Raw genomic sequence first — 18,941 nt, 5'->3', positions numbered from 1 at the left:
AATGAAGCAGAGAAGACTTTATTTGCAAATTATTGTCTGTTTCTTTTTTAACTTGTCTGGGAGCTGCTTGGAAACCCTGGTGGCGTAGTGGTTTAGTGCTTCAGCTGCTAACCAAAGGGTCGGCAGTTCGAATCTGCCAGGCGCTCCTTGGAAACTCTACAGGGCAGTTCTACCCTGTCCCTTAGGGTCGCTATGAGTCAGAATTGACTCGATGGCACTGGGTTTGGTTTTTTGGTTTGGGGGCTGCTTAAAGGACTATATAGCAAGGCATTTGTCTCAGTTTGACCTGTCTTGAAGCTCACACAGTACTGAGGGGTAGCAGGCAGCAATGTAAGGCTGTAACCACCTGTAGTTGCCTGGAGCTAAAGAGTATGATCAGGCATACAATAGGCAACTAAGGATTTGAAGTGGAAGCCAGGGAGAGTTTCTTTTGGAAATTAAGCCTTCCAAAAGCACCTTGTATATGGGGGAGTTGAAAAAGTCACATGCATGTTTAGGGAAAGATACATGCTCAGAAGTTACCTAAGAAAACCTTACATTTTCACCTCAGGCTGGTCCCTAGGTTCAGTACAAGCCTGGCTAAGTGTTGAAGGAGGGCCTGGCACAGAGCCAATTTATAAGGACTGACAGAGGGCTTTTTGTTTGTTTGTTTTATTTTCCTTTCTCAGGTGGTCAAGGAAATCTCTGTCTAAACACTGAATGCACTAAGGAACAGAGACTTCAATGTTCATACAGGTCCAACAAGGCAGTCTTTGCAAAAATAGTTAGGGAAAGTCACTAAAGAAATGGATGACTACAGCCTTCAACAATTAAAAACAAAAACAAAACTATCAAACTTTGGGGAAGGGGAAGAATCTGATTTCCAGAGTTACCACATTATAATATTGAGATGTCCCAGTTTCAGCAAGAAAATCATGAGGTATGCAAAGAAACAGAAAACTGTACCCCATTCAAAAGAGCAAAATAAAGTGACAGAAAATGTCCTTGTGAAAGCTCAGATAATGGACTTATTAGAGAAAGCCTTTAAAACAACAATGTTAAATATGCTCAAAAATATAAAGGAAAATATAGAAAAAGAATAAAAGAAACCAGGAAAAAGATACATGAACAAATTGAGAATATCAATAAAGAGATACAAATTATAAAAAACCATCAAACAACAGTGAAACTGAAAAAGGCAGTAACTGAAGTGAAAAAAAAAATCAGTATTCAACAGCAGATTTGATCTGGAGAAGAAACATGAGTGAACTTGAAGACAGGACAATTAAAATTATTGAGTCTGAATAATATAAAAAAAAGAATAAAGAAAAGTGAACAGAGCCTAAGGGACTTGTGGGACACCATCAAGTGGACTAATGTACACATTATGCAAGTCCCCAAAGGAGAAAAGAGAAAGGAGCAGAAAGAATATTTGAAGAAATAATGACCAGAAACTTCCCAAATTTGATGAAAGACATTAACCTACACATCCAAGAAGCTCAGTGAGCTCCAGGTGGAATAAACCCAAAAAGATCCATGCTAAGATGTGTTATAATCAAACTCTCAAAAACCAAAACTAAATAGAAAATCTTGAAAGCAGCAAGAAAAAAAATGAATTGTCATATACAATGGATTCTCAATAAAATTAAACACCAATTTCTCCTCAGAAACTTAGGAAGACAGAAAGCAGCAGGATGACATATTTAAAGCAGTGAAAGAAACCAAACCAAAACCAAATCCACTACCGTCGAGTCGATTCCAACTCATAGCAACCCTATAGGACAGTGTAGAACTGCCCCATAGAGTTTCCAAGAAGCGCCTGGTGAGTTCGAACTGCCAACCTCTTGCTTAGCAGCCGTAGCACTTAATCACTATGCCACCAGGGTTTCCAGTGAAAGAAAAGAACTGTTAATAAAGAATTCTATTTCCAGCAAAACTGTTCTTAAAAAAGAGGGTGAAATTAAGACGTTTAGTTTGTCACCACAGAGACCTACTCCATAAGAAATGCTGAAAGGAGTTCTTCAGGTTGAAACAAAAGGACACTGGACAATAACCTGAAGCCATATGAAGAACAAAAGATTTCCAGTAAAGGTAATTTCATGGGCAAATTTAAAAGCAAGTTTTATGGTATTTTTGGTTTGTAACACTGTTTGTAATACCCTACATGATTTAAAGACAAATGCATAAAAAAATGATAAAGTTATGTTATTGGGCACAAAATGTAATTTGTGACAACAATATAAAGAGAAGGGAAGCAGAAGAGCCATATAGGAATGGAGTTGTTCTAAAAAAAAAAAAAAAAAAAAATTTTTTTTTTTTTTTTTTTACTGAAGTTAAGTTGGTATCAATTTAAAGCTAGGTTGTTATAAATTTAGGATGTTAAATGCAAGTCTCATGATAACCACAAAAAACTAAAAATATACGGAAAGAAACGAAGAGAATTTAAGTGATACACTACAAAAAAAATCAACTAAACATAAAAAAGGCAGTATTAGAGGAAATGAAGGACAAAAAATATACATGAAACACATAAAACAAATGATGAAATAGCAGGAGTAAGTCCTTTCTCACTGGAAATTACTTTAAATGTAAATTATTTAAGCTCTCCAATCAAAAGGGAGAGACTGATAGAAAGGATAAGAAAACATTATCCAACTATATGCCGTCAGTAAGAGACCCACTTTAAGGTGAAATAAGTCAGACACAAAAGGACAAATGTCTGATTCCACTTTTGAGTTTTTGATCAGGACTAAGGCAAGGATGCTCACTTTCATCACTCACAGTCATCCCTGTACTGGAAGTTCTAGCCGGAGCAATTAGGAAGAAAAAAGAAAAAAAGGAATTCACATTGGAAAGGAGAAAGTAAAATTATTTCTATTTGCAGATGATATGATCCTATACATAGAGAATCCTAAAGAATACAAAAGAAAGCTACTAGAGCCAGTAAATGAATTCAGCAAAGTTGCAGGGCTCAAGATCAACATGCAAAAATAGGTGTTTCTGTACACCAGCAATGAACAGTCAGAAAAGAAAATTAAGAGAACAATTCCATTTACAACAGCATCTAAAAGAATAGAATACTAGGAATAAATTTAACCAGGGGGTTGACAGACTTTTACACTGAAAACTAGAAAACATAATTGAAAGAAATTAAAGAAGACATAAATAAATGGAAAGAAATTCTTTGTTCATGTATTGGAAGACTGAATATTGTTAGATGTCAATATTACCCAAAGTGATCTACAGATTTAACAAAATCCCTATCAAAATTTCATGAGCCTTTTTTGAAGAATGGAAAAGCTTATCAAATTTATAAGAAATTGAGAAGGGTCTCAAATTGCCAAAACAACCTTGAAAAAAAAAAAAAAAGTTGGGGTACCCAAACTTCCTAATTTCAAAATGTCCTACTAAGCTCTAGTAATCAAAATATACTAGTATAAGAATAGACATGGAGACAAATGGAATATAATTGAGATTCCAGAAATAAACCCATAAATCTATGGCCAATTGATGTTTTTACAAAGAAGCCAGATCCATTCAATGGGAAAAGAATAATCTCTTTAATAAATGATGCTGGGACAACTGGATCACCCACCACACAGAAAGAATGAATTTGGGTCCATACCTCACAACATATATGAAAATTAATTCAAAATGTATCAATGACCTAATCAAACCATAAAACTCTTAGACGAACACAGAAGTAAAGCTCCAGGACCTTGTTTTTGACAATGGATTTTTAGATATGACACTAAAAGCATGAGTAACAAAAGAGAAAATAAATTTGATTTCATCAAAATGGAAAACTTTGTGCATCAAAGGACATTATCAAGAAAGTGAAGAGGCAGCCTACATAATGGAAGAAAATATTTGTAAACCATGTATCTGATAAGGGTTTAGTATGTAGAATATTTAAAAAACTCCTACAACTCAACAACATAAAGACAAACAACTCATTAAAAAATGGTCAAAGGACTTGAATAGATATTTCTCCAAAGAATATATACAAATGACCAATAATCATATAACAAGATGCTCAGCATCATTAATCATTACCCAAAAATTCATTGCCGTCAAGTCGATTCCTACTCATAGCGACCCTATAGGACAGAGTAGAACTGCCCAGTAGAGTTTCCAAGGAGCACCTGGTAGACCACTACACCATCAGGGTTTTGTCATTAGTCATTAGGGAAATGCAAATCAAAACCCCAATGAGATACCATTTCACCCGCACTAGGATGGCTGTGGGGTCCTAATGGTGCAGTGGTTAAGTGTTTGGCTGCTAACCAGCCACTCCCTGGAAACCGTATGGGGCAGTTCTACTCCATCCTATAAGGTTGCTATGAGTCAGAATCAACTTGAGGGCAACATGTTTAGGTTCTTTGTTTTGTTTTGTTTTTTTAGGATGGCTATTATCAGAAAATTGGGAAATAACAAGTGTTGGCAAGGATGTGGAGAAATTAGAATCCTCATGTTTTGCTGGTGGAATTTTAAAATGGTGCAGCCATTGGAAAACAGAAAGATGATTCTCCAAAATTTAAACAGAACTAACTACCATATGACCCAGCAATCCCACTCCTAGTTATGTAACCAGAAAAAATTGAAAGAAGGGACTCAAAGAGGTGCTTGTACACCAGTGTTCATAGCTACATTATTCACAATAGCTAAAAGGTGTGAAACAACCCAAGTGTTCATCACAGATGATTAGATAAACACAATGTAGCACATACATACAATGGAATATTATTCAGCTATAAAGAGAAACAAAGTTCTGTTACATGCTATAACATGGATGACCTTTGAAAACATTATGCTAAGTGAAATAAGCCAGATACAAAAGGACAAATATTGTATGATTTCACATATATGAAATATGTAGAACAGGCAGATCAATGTTTATGAATAGTTACCAGTGACTGGGAGAGCCCTTGGTGGTGCGACAGTTAAACTCTTGACTGCTAACCAAAAGGTCATTGGTTCCAATCCACCAGCTGCTCCACAGGAGAAAAGACCTGGCAATCTGCTCCCATAAAGATTACAGCGTAAGAAACCGTATGCAGTGATTCTACTCTGTCCTATAAGGTCACTATGAGATGGAATTGACTTGATGGCACACAACAACAAGTGGCTGGAAGGAGGGGTGAGTGGGAGTTCTTGCTTAAGGGTTACTGATTTCTATTTTGGGTGGTGAAAAACTTTTGGAAATAGATGGTGGTGATGGTTATACAAAATGGTAAATGTAATTTCTGGCACTGAATTGTGCACTTACAAATGGTCAAATTGGCAAAATGTTTGTTATATATATATTTGACCACAATAAAATTTAAAAATCTGTCTCTTGTATTTGAATGTAAATTGTTTGAGGGCAGGGACTCTACATGAATTGTTCACTTTTGTATTCCAGTGCTCCAGTGCCTAGCATAAAATAAGGGTCACAGCAATTATTTTGTAGATGGATAGGTCAATGAGTGAGTGGTTAGCCAAGAGTTCAGGCTCTGAAAGTCAATTGCCTGAGTCAAAGTCTCACTTCACTACCTACCACCTAGTGAATTTAGGCAAGTTACTTAAGACTTCCAAACCTTAGTTTTCTTTATCTGTAAAATGAGGATAAATATAATCCTACCTTATGGATTTTTGGAAAATTTAAGATAATCTATGTTAACCTCATAGCACAGTGCATGGCATATAATGACTACTCAATAAAGGTTAATAATCGTGATTTTCTTAGTCTTGCTATGATTATTCAGATTCTCCATTCTCACCTCTTTCCCCTGACTTAGTTCCATTTTATCTAGTTCCTTTCCAGAGTCATGATGATAATTGAATACACTTTTGGTGTGACCCAACCAGTACACAGAAGTGGGATTGTCACCTAAATTTACATTAATCTAGCTTCAGAGTCAGTAATCCTTTGGGTTATATGTTTATCAGACATGTCACATTGTGAACTCTTACTGAGCTTAAATTCAGTTAAAACCTCCAATGGCACATATCTATGGCCAAACACATAGGCAGTAAATACAGGCATTTGCGTTTATCTCTCTGAAACTTGGTCATATTAGTTAGTACTTATTGCTTCAGCTTGTCTGACCCTTTTGGATACTGTTTTTGATATCTCACCATAATAAATTATTCCTGTCAGATTTGTGTCACAGGTAGATTTGATCAGCACATGATCAATGTTTTCATGAAGTCAGTGGTTTAAAGAGGATAGCACCAATCTCAGGGCCGAGCCCTGCGACCCACAGCTGAAGACTTTTTTATAGCTTATTCCATTTTCCATATTATTTGTCTTAACTGACGTGTTTGTTTTCTGTTTAAGAACCAGACATTTGCCTTCTTCAAAATAATTCTAGTTCAGTAAAAAAAAAAAAAAAAAATTCATTTTTGTACCTACTAAAAAAAAAAAAAAAAATTATGTACGGTTAAACAAAAAAACAACTGGCGTAGTGGTTAAGAGCTAAGGTTGCTAACCCAAAGGTCGGCAGTTTGAATCCACCAGACGCTCCTTGGAAATTCTATGGGGCATTTCTACTCTGTCCTGTAGGATCACTATGACTCAGAATTGACTCCAGGGCAATGGATTTTTTGGTCTTTATGTACACATATTATACTTAGCTACCACCAAGCCATGTGACAGGAGATTACATTGATCACAAATGATGAAGAAATTATAAAGGGATGGCTAAGGAATCAAAGTGCCTTCGTAAATATGGAGGAAATTTGTAGTTGGCAGAATTTAAATCTGTATTAGGAAGTCCCCAATGAAAGCGGAAAACTGAAGTGGACTGCCTGAAATTCCAATTTGTTTATCTAAATAATCTGGATAAATGGGCTAAATTGGAGATTTGAGGAAGTAGGGTCTGTAAAAACACTTTTTTGAGCTTTCTTCTGTTTGTTCTATTGGCCCACTCTCCTTTTTTCAGTCTGTATTTTAGAAGTGTTTTGTCCTTGTCATTATCCTGTGTTTATCTGTTCTATGCCTATGTTATTTTTCTTCATGAAAATGAGTGAAAGCAAGAATTACGTTAGTATTCTGTCACAGCATATAAAATCAGTAATGTATGTGAAAGTGTTTTCTAAACTATGAAAAGCTGCATCCACACATAGCACTGTTATGATTGAATACATGGTCAGTAAATTGAAGAGATGAATTTACTTCTTTGTATGTGGACGATGTTAATGGAAAAGAATTACATTTGAGATATTTATTAGCTAAAGCATCTACTTCACATTGGAAGCTGCTTGAAAAAACTAGTTAGAAAATACAGGTTATTGGAGGTTAAAGAGCAATAAATTCTTAAGTGCCTCAAATAGAATTTTGCAGAAATATTTCTATAAGCCACAGCTAAAGTGAGTTTTCTAAAAACTCCCCATAAGGTGAGATCACGTATGCTAATGTCTCAGTACAGAAGGAGTTTTTTTTTTTTTCTTTCAATCAGTTATGTACCTAAAAATAAACCTGATTTTATTGCTAAAATTTGCGGTTTCCTGCTCACTTAAGAACGTGCCATTAATTTTGGTGAAAACCTTCCAACAAAATAAGGTTAAACTGACCAGTTTTCCAGTGGAACAGGCTTCATTGTGTGTCATCTGTGAGTAGCTTTACAGAGTAGCAGCTAAGAGGTAAGCTGCACACAGACATGCTGTGTAAGTGGTCAGAATATTTTCAGTCTGACCCTTAAGTGCTCAGGTGAGAGAGCCTGGAGGTTTGAATGTTCTAGGTGAGATTTTAGTAATCCTTTCTGCCTCGCCTATTCTCTTTTTGGTTTCAGAGCCAGAGCATTGACACTGATGTTCTTGGTAATCAGGTACACCAAGGAGTAACAGAGAGACTGGGTAGGTAGAAAGAGAGGTGACCTCATCCAGGTCCAGTACATTTACACCGGCAAGAACTGTTTTCCATTGTCCGTACTGTTAAGGGCTCCAGACTGCAAAGATGGGGGGTTTCCATTTTCAGTCATTTGAAGCTGATTTTAGTGAGAAATTAAAATATGATTTCCTGTAACGTAAAATTTTTCTGTTTGAAGCAAAAGGCTAAGATTTAAATGGGTACAAATGTTTGAAGTTTTATTGGTTTGGGACAAGAGAAATATAGAAAAGTAAACACTATGTTTTGTCCCAGTACCTGTATTAAACAGTAATGTTGAAAAAAACCAAATTCAAGAAAATGTATTTTTTTCTCAACTAAGGATAACCTATAAGGCTTTTTGAAACTAGTTAAAAAAAAAAAAAAAAAAAGAGGTCTGAGGCTTAAATTTCTTCTGATTGTCAGAGAATGACGGAGAAAATTTGACTAACAAGAGAATACACAGAGGAAAAAGAAACAGAGATAACTTGTTGAATAACAGTTGTCAGAGGAGAAACAGATGATGTGTTGTCTTTACTGCATTTAAAAAAAATTAATTATTGCCAATAGAAGCTTGTTTATGCTTGTCACTTAGCACTGTGGCTGGCGCGATTCCACATTTGAAGGGAAATGGTATCTGGGAAGGAGGCTGGAGCCTGGGTTCTAGTCCCATTGTGTGGGCATCAGTGAGGGGTTCAGTCTGACTGGGCCCCAGCCTTTTCATCTGTAAAAGAGGGGATGGATTCAGATGACGATGGGTCTCCTGTCCCTAACTGTGTGGGGTTTTTAAAGGGGGGAAGAGGTTATTAAGCAAATGAACAAAATTTTGATGTAAGCAGGGGAGTTAACTCCCAAATGTCTTAGGGCCCTTTTGTACCAAACCACTATTTAAGGAAGAGGAATTTTATTTGCTGAATTTAAAAATGTACGTTGAAGTCTTGAAAGTTAGATGCAAAAGAACCCAGAATGTTCGTTTTATTTTTCCATTTAGGAGTCAGAATATCAACTGTTGGTTTCCAGACAACTATAAAAAGTAACTCTGAGTTTTAACTTTTCTAGTTGAAAAGTGATAAAAATTTGTATATTATCTAAAAGACAAAGTAGTTTTGTCAGGATTGCCTGTTTTTCTAGTTAAGAATAAGTGGGCCTAATTTTTTTTACATAATAATTTTTTATTGATTATACAATAACTAAACTATGCTTACTATTGAAATAGTAATTGACCTAATATTTATCTAGTTTTTGGGGGGGAACTTGTGGTTTTGTAGATGTCAGAAATTCTATATCTACTAAAAAAAAGTTGTTTTTTAAAAGCATATCATATTGATATTCTTGTAATTATAAGTTTATCTTAAAAATATTATTTTTGAAGCATAAACTGAAAACTTAAGGAATTGTTGAAATTCCATCCTTCAATGATCTTTATAGTGCTAGTCATTTAAGATAATAGTGCCAAGTGTGAACATACTTTTTAAAATCACAGCTATTTGTTCATTTTAGGATTATGAATAAGCATTCTCATTCTCTTTTAAGTATTTTTAATCTCCTAATGAGAACTTGGAAGCATTATAAATACATTTAATAATAAAAGATATATTTCCTACACATGAAGCAAATAATAAATATCTCCTGTTTAAATTTACTTACAAAGTTTTCCTGTGGCTAAACCAAATCTAATATTTGCAATAGCAATGTTCTCAGTTCATTTGAAATTCATTTTATTTTTATAGATAAAGTATGTTTATCTCACTATGAAAATACCTTTCATACTCTTGTTTATTAAAATCATTTTAGTGTGGTTTTTATATTTAGATTTGTATCGTATTTATGTTTAACCATATTTCTACACATGGGGAATGTTGCATGATTCAGTAACAGCAATGTTGCTAATTATAATGAGCCATGTGACAAAAGTTATTTTAATCTTATATTTCAGTCAGTTTTCAACTGAATTATTCTATTGGAAAATATTAATAACTTTAATAAACAGAGATAAAAATGAACAAAATTACCCCGCAAATATAGTAATATAATGAGAAAGTGACAGATAGATTTCATTTTGCATGAATTCAGGAGTAGGATATTTCCTGCTATACATTTATAATGTTAGTTTCCAGTTTTTATAAGTGCTAAACAAGAGCAGTATAATAATTTTTATTAATTTACTGTAGTCCCGATGATTCTAAATTTCAGGGGGGAATGATATGATAAATTAGATGTATCATTGCATTTGCTGTTTTTAATAAAATGATAGGGAATGGATTTTATATTTTAATAGTCATGAAGGGCAAGGAAGAGAGTGAGGTTAATAGGTAGGGAGCTGGACAAATTAGATATTAAGGTGTGTGTGTGTGAGAGAGAGAGAAAGAGAGAGAGAGAGGGAAGTACGAGTGTGTACACGCATATAACCAGACATGATGTTTGGCACATAGTAGGTACACAGAAATAGTTACAGTGTTGAGTTGAGCTCTTGGGAAGGAGTTGTTTAAGGGAATAAACCACTGTAAAGAACATCTACTTTATTATGCTGTGATGTTCTTCTGAATTTGCGGAAAATACAGGTTTTTGGGTTTTTTTTTTCCTTAGAAATTCTTTTATCTCCCAGCTTTAGTAAAAAAAAGAGAAAAGCAGATGAAACAATTTCTTGGCTTTTGAAAGACTACTGTTTTTAAATGGTGATGGCCCACCAGAAAAAGGACATTCCTGTTTTTATTATAGGTAATACGGTCGCTATGAGTCAGAATCGACTCGACAGCAGTGGGTTTTTTTTTCATTTTTAATTTTGAGAGAAACAATTCCAGGTTTATTTTTCTTTTGAATATAGTTATTAAATGAGCAAAATAGTTTTGAAGTACGTTCAAAAGGATTGGGTCAGAGTCAGGCCTAACATTTTTTTTTTTACATGAAGTAAATTTAGAGTTGCTGTAAAAAAGAATTGGGTTAATTTGTTAAGCAAACTCAGGTCAAAACTCACCTGCACTGGTGACTCTTGCTTCAAAAGGCAGTGGGCTTATCTTCAGCAACCACCCTCTCCTGCCTCTCCACCAGAAGGTCAGAGCCCTGTTCCCAAGGAAGGAGTTCCATTTTCTTCTTGGCTCTTTTTTTTTTTTTTTTAAACAGGGATGGCTTATTAAATAGCATAAGAAGTTAACTTTAATATATTATATATATTTAGTATATGCATACATGTATTTTTCTTGTTGTTGCTGTTAACCCAGACCCAGTGCCATCATTGCTGTCTAGGTACTCTCAAGTAGGTCCTACTCATAGTGACCATCCTCACAGTCATTGAGACTTGGGCCCATTGTTGCAACTGCTATGTCAATCCATCTCATTGAGGGTCTTCCTCTTTTTCTCTGACCCTCTACTTTACCAAGCATGATGTCCTTCTCTGGGGACTGCTCTCTCCTGTCCAAATTACACAAGAGGAAGTCTCACCATCTTCGCTACTAAGGAGCATTCTGGCTGTACTTCTTCTAAGACAGATTTGTTTGTTCTTCTGGCAGTCCAGGGTATATTCAGTATTCTTCACCAACACCTTAATTCAAATGCATCAGTTCTTCTTTGGTCTTCCTTGTTCATTGTCCAGCTTTCACATGCATATAAGGCGATTAAAAATACCATGGCTTGGGTCAGACACACCTTAGTCCTCAAAGTGACATCTTTGCTTTTTAACACTTTAAAGAGGTCTTTTGCAGCAGATTTATATATAAATATATTTTTAAAATATATGTGTATATTTAAATGAAGGAGCATTGGTGGTGCAGTGGTTAAATATTCGACTTCTAATCAAAAGTTCGAGTCCACCAGCCGCTCCATGGGAGAAAGATGTGGCAGTCTGCTTCTGTAAAGATTTATAGCCTTGAAAATCCTATGGGGAAGTTCTGCTCTTTCCTATAGGATCACTGTGATTCAGAATTGACCATAGAGTTAAGTATATTACATAAATATAGTTTATAAATAAAGTTATTTTATATATTAACTTCTTAAATGGAAGATGGTCTTTCCTTTATATCTCAAAAGAGATTGATTCAAGACACACCCTACACTAATACTGTCTCAACATAATAAAAAAAACTGTATTCCCAAATGGGATTATAACCATAGGTATATTTTTTTTTTTCTTATAGTAGTATTTATGACACATATTTTTGGGGAACACAATTCAGTCCATAACAGCAGGGTAGTCTAAGATTGTATCCACTGAGGCTGTTGGCATCAAGCTCTGGCACAGAAACAGGGAACCATTCAAAGTAGAAAATGAAGAAGGATACAACCTGAGCAGCAGGCAGGTGTGGTTGTGAAATTGTAGGTTCTTTCTTTACCTCATGATTGATGGTTGTTTTTTTAATATTTACCGGTTCTTGATAAATTTTCTGATATTAAACCAATGCAAAATTTATCCTCAGACAATCTTAAAACTCCATGCCATTAATAGATGACAACTGGTGACGCTGACAATTAGCAGAGATATATATGAATTCTTTACTAAATTTAAGAGTCTCCCATTTATTTCAATATTATCTTCTTTAACTTCTTTATTATGTTTTACTCACAATTTTGGGTCTTCTTTGTCTATTTCAATCTGTGATCTGCACTTAGGTCTTCCAGTCATTCTTAGCTATATTCATGATACCTTATCCGGTCTTCTGTCATGCATCATTTGCCACACATCATTTGAAAAAATTATCACCTCTTTTTTTTTCTTTAACAGTGGCTGTCTAACAATCACGTATTATTTCAGATTTTACCACATTCAGTGTTAAGTTAATGTTCTTTATATTGCCAACAATACTGTAATCCTAACACCAGCAAAAGAGTCAAGCTCTTTATCCATGGTGTTTACAATGTGAATGTCTAAGCATACAATGTCTTGAACACTGTTAACATTTTACTCTTTTTAGAACATTGAAGGAGTATGAGAGAATTAGGGGCAAAAAGGTGTCTCAATATTTTAAAGGAAAAAATTTCAATGTTGTAAATAGCCTGGTATATTGTCTATGATGAGAGAAGAAATTTACACTCAATATAGTACAAAGCAATCATTTTTTCCACTTCTGGAAAGCAAATTGTTTACTAAACCAGTCCAAGAAAGTAGTGTTATCATCTGAGCATTTATTGTAAACTGACTATAGAGCTGCAATGATTCTTATTTTGCCCCTGAATCTCCTGCCATCACAGAATAGCAGTATAAACATGGCTTTTCTATAAAGTCTGCCATATTGTCACGATGTAACAGAATCAACTTTAATATACTCCCTTCCAGATATCTTAAATTCTTCTCTTCTTTGGATACATAAGTTCAGAAAGGTGCTTCTTTCTTCCCTTAGTCCTATCTCATCTGTTTTGAATGGTTATTTTGCCTGAAAGCTATTTTACCTCTGATGAAGTCTTTCTGAATTAAAATGATCAATTGATGTCACTTCTCTTAATATAGGAAGAAAAAAACAAACTTTACTTAAAATTCTTTAAAAAATATTTGCTCATAGTGGCCATCTAAGATGCATCAATGGGTCTCAACCTACCTGGAGCAAAGGAGAATGAAGAACACCAAAGACACAAGGTAATTATGAGCCCAAGAGACAGAAAGGACCACATAAACCAGAGACTGCATCAGCCTGACACCAGAAGAGCCAGATGGTGCCCGGCTACAACGGATGACTGCCCTGACAGGGAACACAACGGAAAACCCCTGGGGGAGCGGGGGAGCAGGAGAGCAGTGGGATGCAGACTCCAAATTCTTGTAAAGAGACCAGACTTAACTGACTGAGAGTAGAAGGACCCCAGAGGCCTTGGTCCCCAGACCTTCTGTTAGCCCAAGACAGGAGCCATTCCCAAAGCCAAATCTTCAGACAAGGATTGGACTGGACTATGGGATAGAAAATGACACTGGTGAAGAATGAGCTTCTTGGATCAAGTAGATACATGAGACTGTGTTGGCATCTCCTGTCTGGAGGGGAGATGAGAGAGCAGAGGAGGTCAGAAGCTGGCTGAATGGACACGAAAATAGAGAGTGGAGGGAAGGAGTGTGCTGTCTCATTAGGGGGAAAGCAATTAGGAGTATATAGCAAGGTGTATATAAACTTTTGTATGAGAGACTGACTTGATTTGTAAACGGTCACTTAAAGCACAATAAAAATTAAAAAAATTTTTTTTTGCTTTTGAAAAACTAGATGCTTTCCACCCTGAGATCAGGAGTAAGACAACTGGACATCCACAAGACAAAGATGTTTCCTTTTGCTATTCCTATTCAGCATCATACTAGGAATTCTAGCTTAGTCAATTATACAAGAAAAAGTGTACGGATTGGGTAGTAAGAAATAAAACTGTCCTTGTTTGCAAATGATATGATTGTCTATGTAGAAAATCCTGAAGAATCAATTCAAAAAAAAAAAAAAACCTCCTGGAACTAGTAAATGAGAATAGCAAGGTTGCTGGATACAAGACTAATATATGAAAGTTAATTGCTTTCTATATACCCAGCAATGAAAATTGTAATTTGAAATAAAAATATAACTCTATATTAACACCAAAAAAATGAAATATTTAAGTATAAATCTGACAAAATATGTATAAGATCTATATGAGGAAAACTAAAAAAACTCTGATGAAAGAGATCAAAGAAGTGCTAAATAAATGGAGAGATACTCCATGTTCATAATAGAAAGATTTAATACTATTAAGATGCCATTTCTCCCTAACATGAGCTACAGATTCAATGCAATCTCAATCAGAATCCCAGAAAGTTATTTTGTGGATATCAACAAACTGACTCAAAACTTTATATGGAAAGGCAAAAGACCCATAATAGCCAACACGATACTGAAAAAGAGAAAGTTGGAGGACTAATACTACCTGACCTCAAGACATACTACAAAACTACAATGATCAAGACACTATGGTATCGGTGAAGGAGTGGACAAATAAAAAAAATAGATCAGTGAAATAGAGTAGAGAGCCCAGAAATGGACCCAGACAAACATAATCAACTAATCTTTGACAAAGGAACAAAAGCAATTCAATGGAGAAAGGATAATCTTTTCAAGAAATGATGATAGAACAACTGGATATGCACATGCAAAAAAAAAAAAAATGAATCTAGACACAAAAATGAATCTTTCCCCAAAAGTAACTCAAACTGATTCGTAGACCTAAATGAAAGACGTAAAATGATACAACTCCTAGAAGATAACAGCAGAAAATTTAGGTAACCTTGGGTTTGATCATTACTTTTTAGGTAAAACACCAAAAAAAACATAATCCATAAAAGAAAAATGGATAAGTTGGACTTCTTTAAAATTAAAAACTTCTGGTGTGTGAAAGAGACTGTTAAGAGAAAGAAAAGGCAAGCCACATATTTGTGAAACACTTATCTGCTAAAAGACTTATATCCAAAATATACAAATAAATCTTAAAACTCAACAATAAGGAAACAACCCAATTACAAACTGGACAAAAGATTTGAATGAACACTTCACTAAAGAACCTATACAGATGGGAAATAAGCATATGAAAAATGCTCAACATCATGTATCCTTACAGAATTACGAATTAAAACAACAATGAGATACCACTACACACTTGTTAAAATGGCTGAAATCCAAAAAACTGACAACACCAATGCTGGTGAGGATGTGGAGGAGCAGAACTTTCAGTCATTGATGGTGGGAATGCAAAATGGTACAGTACACTTTGGAAGACAGTCTGACAGTTTCTTACAAAGCTAAACATAAGCTTACCATACAACCCAGAAATTTCACCCAAATGAGATAAAAATGTATGTCCACATAAAACTCTGCTCACAATTGTTTATAGCACCTTTTTTCATACTTGTGAAATATTGGAAGTAACCAAGATGTCCTTCAGTAGGTGAATGGATAAAGAACCTATGGTACATCCATACAATGGAGTATCATTTAATGATAAAAATAATATTTGTCTAGAGTAAGAAGAAGCAATTGGAAAACTGTAAAGTTACACGGAAATGTTATCTAATTTATTGTGAAGGCTAAAAGGTCAAGTCCCATGTTGGTTCTTTTGCTGGTTGTAGAGTCATCATGTCATAAAAGTTGTAGACTGGGACCTAAGGCTAAGCAAATTCAAACTCCAAGACTTCTTCAAGTCACCAACCCTAATGGAAAAATGTTACTTTAGAGTGAAACTTGGGCCAGAGTTTTGCCAGTTGAGATTCTTGTGTTTGATAGCATGGTAGTTGATCCAGTCCATTTTGAATCTTATCTTCTCCAAATGCCTTTAGGTTATTTGAACCAAATGGTGGTTCAGTGGTAGAATTCTCACCTTCCATGTGGGAGACCTGGATTCAATTCCCAGGAAGCTCACCACATGCACTGCCACCACTTGTTCTCAGTGGAGGCTTGCTATGATGCTTAACAGGTTTCATCAGAGCTTCTAGACTAAGAAAGGACTAGCAATTTACTTCCAAAAATCAGCCAGTACAATCCCTATGGATGACAGTGGTCTGATCCTCAGCTGATCAGATCATGGGGATGATACAGTAGTGGGCAGCATTTCATTTCATTGTGCATGGGGTCACCATGAATTGGGGCTGAGTTGGCAGCATCTAACAACAACAGCAAACCATTCTAAATTGTAGGCCCAGGGGTTGTAGAAAGCAGATGATGTCATTTCCTCTTTATCTTCTGTTACATCTCAAGGGTCTATTTAGGGAGACAATATGGCATAGTGGAAACATTATGGGACTTGAAATCAGGGTAACTCAGTTTTGAATCCCAGGTCCATCACTTTCTGACTGGATTATCTTAAGTAAGTTACTTAATGTTTGTGCATTTGAGTTTTCTCATGTGTAAAATGAGGATAAACCAAACTCAAATCCATTGCCGCTGAGTCAATTCCAACTCATAGCGACCCTATAGGACAGTAGAATTGCTCCATGGGGTTTCCAAGGAGCAGGTGATGGATTTGAACTACTGACCTTTTAATTAGCGGCCGATCTCTTAACCACAGTGCCATCGGGACTTCAATATGAGGACAGGATACTTATTTTTATAAGATTGACATGAGCATAAAATGAGACTTTAAAATACAAAACGTCTAGACAGTGCCTGGCACATGATAAGCACTCAGAAATGATAGCTAGTATCAGTATTTTTTTTTTTTTAAGTATTACTCTTAGGCCCACAAAAAAACTTATCAAATCAATGTCATGTGCCCTCAGCAATGGTAACCATGAACAGAACTTCTAGAATGGCATCAGCAACTTTTGACATCTGCTACAGTAAAGAAGACAATCATTTTGAACATTTTTAAAGTGATATATTTATTAACAGTAATAGTCTTTTATTCATATATGCTGGTGCTACATGAGTCTAATGTGGAGATGTGTTTTACAAATAAATTTTTCTGTACTTCAAACCAGAGCCCTGGTGGCACAGTGGTTGAGAGATCGGCTGCTAACCAAAAGGTCAGCAGTTCTAATCCACCAGCTGCTCCTCGGAAACCTTATGGGGCAGTTCTGTTCTGTCCTGCAGGGTCGTTATGAGTCGGAATCAGCTCAATGGCAATGGGTTTTATTTTTTTTATACTTAAACCAGTGCTATCTAATAGAATTTTCTGTGATGATGAAAATGTTTTATATCTGTACTGTGAGTTGTAGCCACTATTTATTTTAATAAACTTAAATTTAAATAGTCCAGAGTAGCTGTGTAGCTCTAGGCAAAAACTTTCCAGTGATTTGGTAAGATCATTCTTAATATCTACAAGTTAATAAAAGTATCAACTGGTAAATACAAAATTTCTAAGGAGCACATGCTTATTACCCACACAGAGCTAGGTACTATTCTCTCCCAAGTGATAGGCTATTATGTTTCAATTTTTAATATCATCTACAACCTTAATTTTCAAAATGTGTTCTGTGAATTTTACATGAATTTTTGAGTGGTAAGTTCATATTGTCAACTTTTGTTAGCTTAAAAACTACCCAGTTCTTACTTACTATGCAAGGACTTCCAGTGTCTGTCATTTTATTGTTTTCTAAACTTTTCTCCCCATTCTTTTGCTTCTCTTACACAAATAAGTCACTGTATATCAAAGAATGTGAAATATTTTAAGTCACGTAATGTTTAGTGGAGGTCTCTGGGTGGTGCAAACAGTTTGAGCTAGGCTACTAACCTCAAGGTTGGCAGTTCAAACCCACCAAGCAGCACCACAGAAGAAAGCCCTGGCATTCTGCTTCCATAAAGGGTTCCAAAAACCAACCCAAGTCCACTGCCATCAAGTCGATTAAGACTCATAGCAACCCTGTGTGTTACAGAGTACAACTGCTCGATAGGGTTTTCTTGGCTGTAATCTTTTATGGAAGCAGATTGCCAGGTTTTTCTTCCATGGCTATGAGTTGAAATTGACTTGACGGCAGTGGATTTTTTTGGTTTTGTCAAATTGCAGGGTTCTGAAATCAGTTTTGTGGTTTGAAACCAAATGTTTAAAAAGAAATGGAATAGGATATGAAGGAATAGGAAATTGAGCGTATTAACACATAGTAAGAATTAATACTGTTTCATAAAATTCTTGTTACATTTGTGCGTGTGTGTGTGTGTGTATTTCTGAATTGTGATATAAAATGAATTTCTCACTGTGGATCTTGGGGAAAAAAATAAGTTTGAAAGCCACTTCCTAATTTATGGTATGGTATGATGGTTTTTTTTTTTATGATGGAGGTAGCGAAGTCAGATGATATGATTCAAGGCTTGGATCTACTTGTTTTGGAGAAGCATTTAATGCCTTTGACTCTCAATTTCTTATGCATAAACAGGGATGCCTGCCTTATGTATTTGTTATGGTTGTTGTGAAGATCAAATAAAATTCTAACACTCCTTATTTCTTTGAAGTGGTTTTGTCAGTCATTTTAAGTGACAATGCTCAATGGCTTACAACAGGAAGCATTTATGCTTATGTTTATGAGACTTCAAGTCAACTGGTGATTGAACTAGGCCATATTTGACTGGATATCTCTGCTTCAGGTTGTGGGATGCAATTTCCCTGGGCTATGGTTCAGGTTTGGTTCTTCTTCACATGTGTTCATTGTGTGGTCCAAGCTGAAGGGGCAGTAGCTACTGAGGCAAGCTTTTGTCATGGA

The 18,941-nt window shown here is 35.5% G+C and overlaps 1 protein-coding gene across 8 annotated transcripts in view; it reads left to right on the top strand.

Moving 5' to 3' along the window:
- The window catches only part of SDCCAG8 (SHH signaling and ciliogenesis regulator SDCCAG8), a 242,418-nt gene that overhangs the window by 93,582 nt on the left and 129,895 nt on the right, over positions 1–18,941 (top strand). The gene's annotated exons all lie outside the window — the stretch shown is intronic.

This window comes from Elephas maximus, chromosome 24, assembly GCF_024166365.1.
Source record: "Elephas maximus indicus isolate mEleMax1 chromosome 24, mEleMax1 primary haplotype, whole genome shotgun sequence".
Lineage (NCBI taxonomy): Eukaryota > Metazoa > Chordata > Mammalia > Proboscidea > Elephantidae > Elephas > Elephas maximus.
The sequence above is the reverse complement of the archived record's forward strand: the minus strand, read 5'-3'. Positions and strand labels throughout refer to the sequence as shown.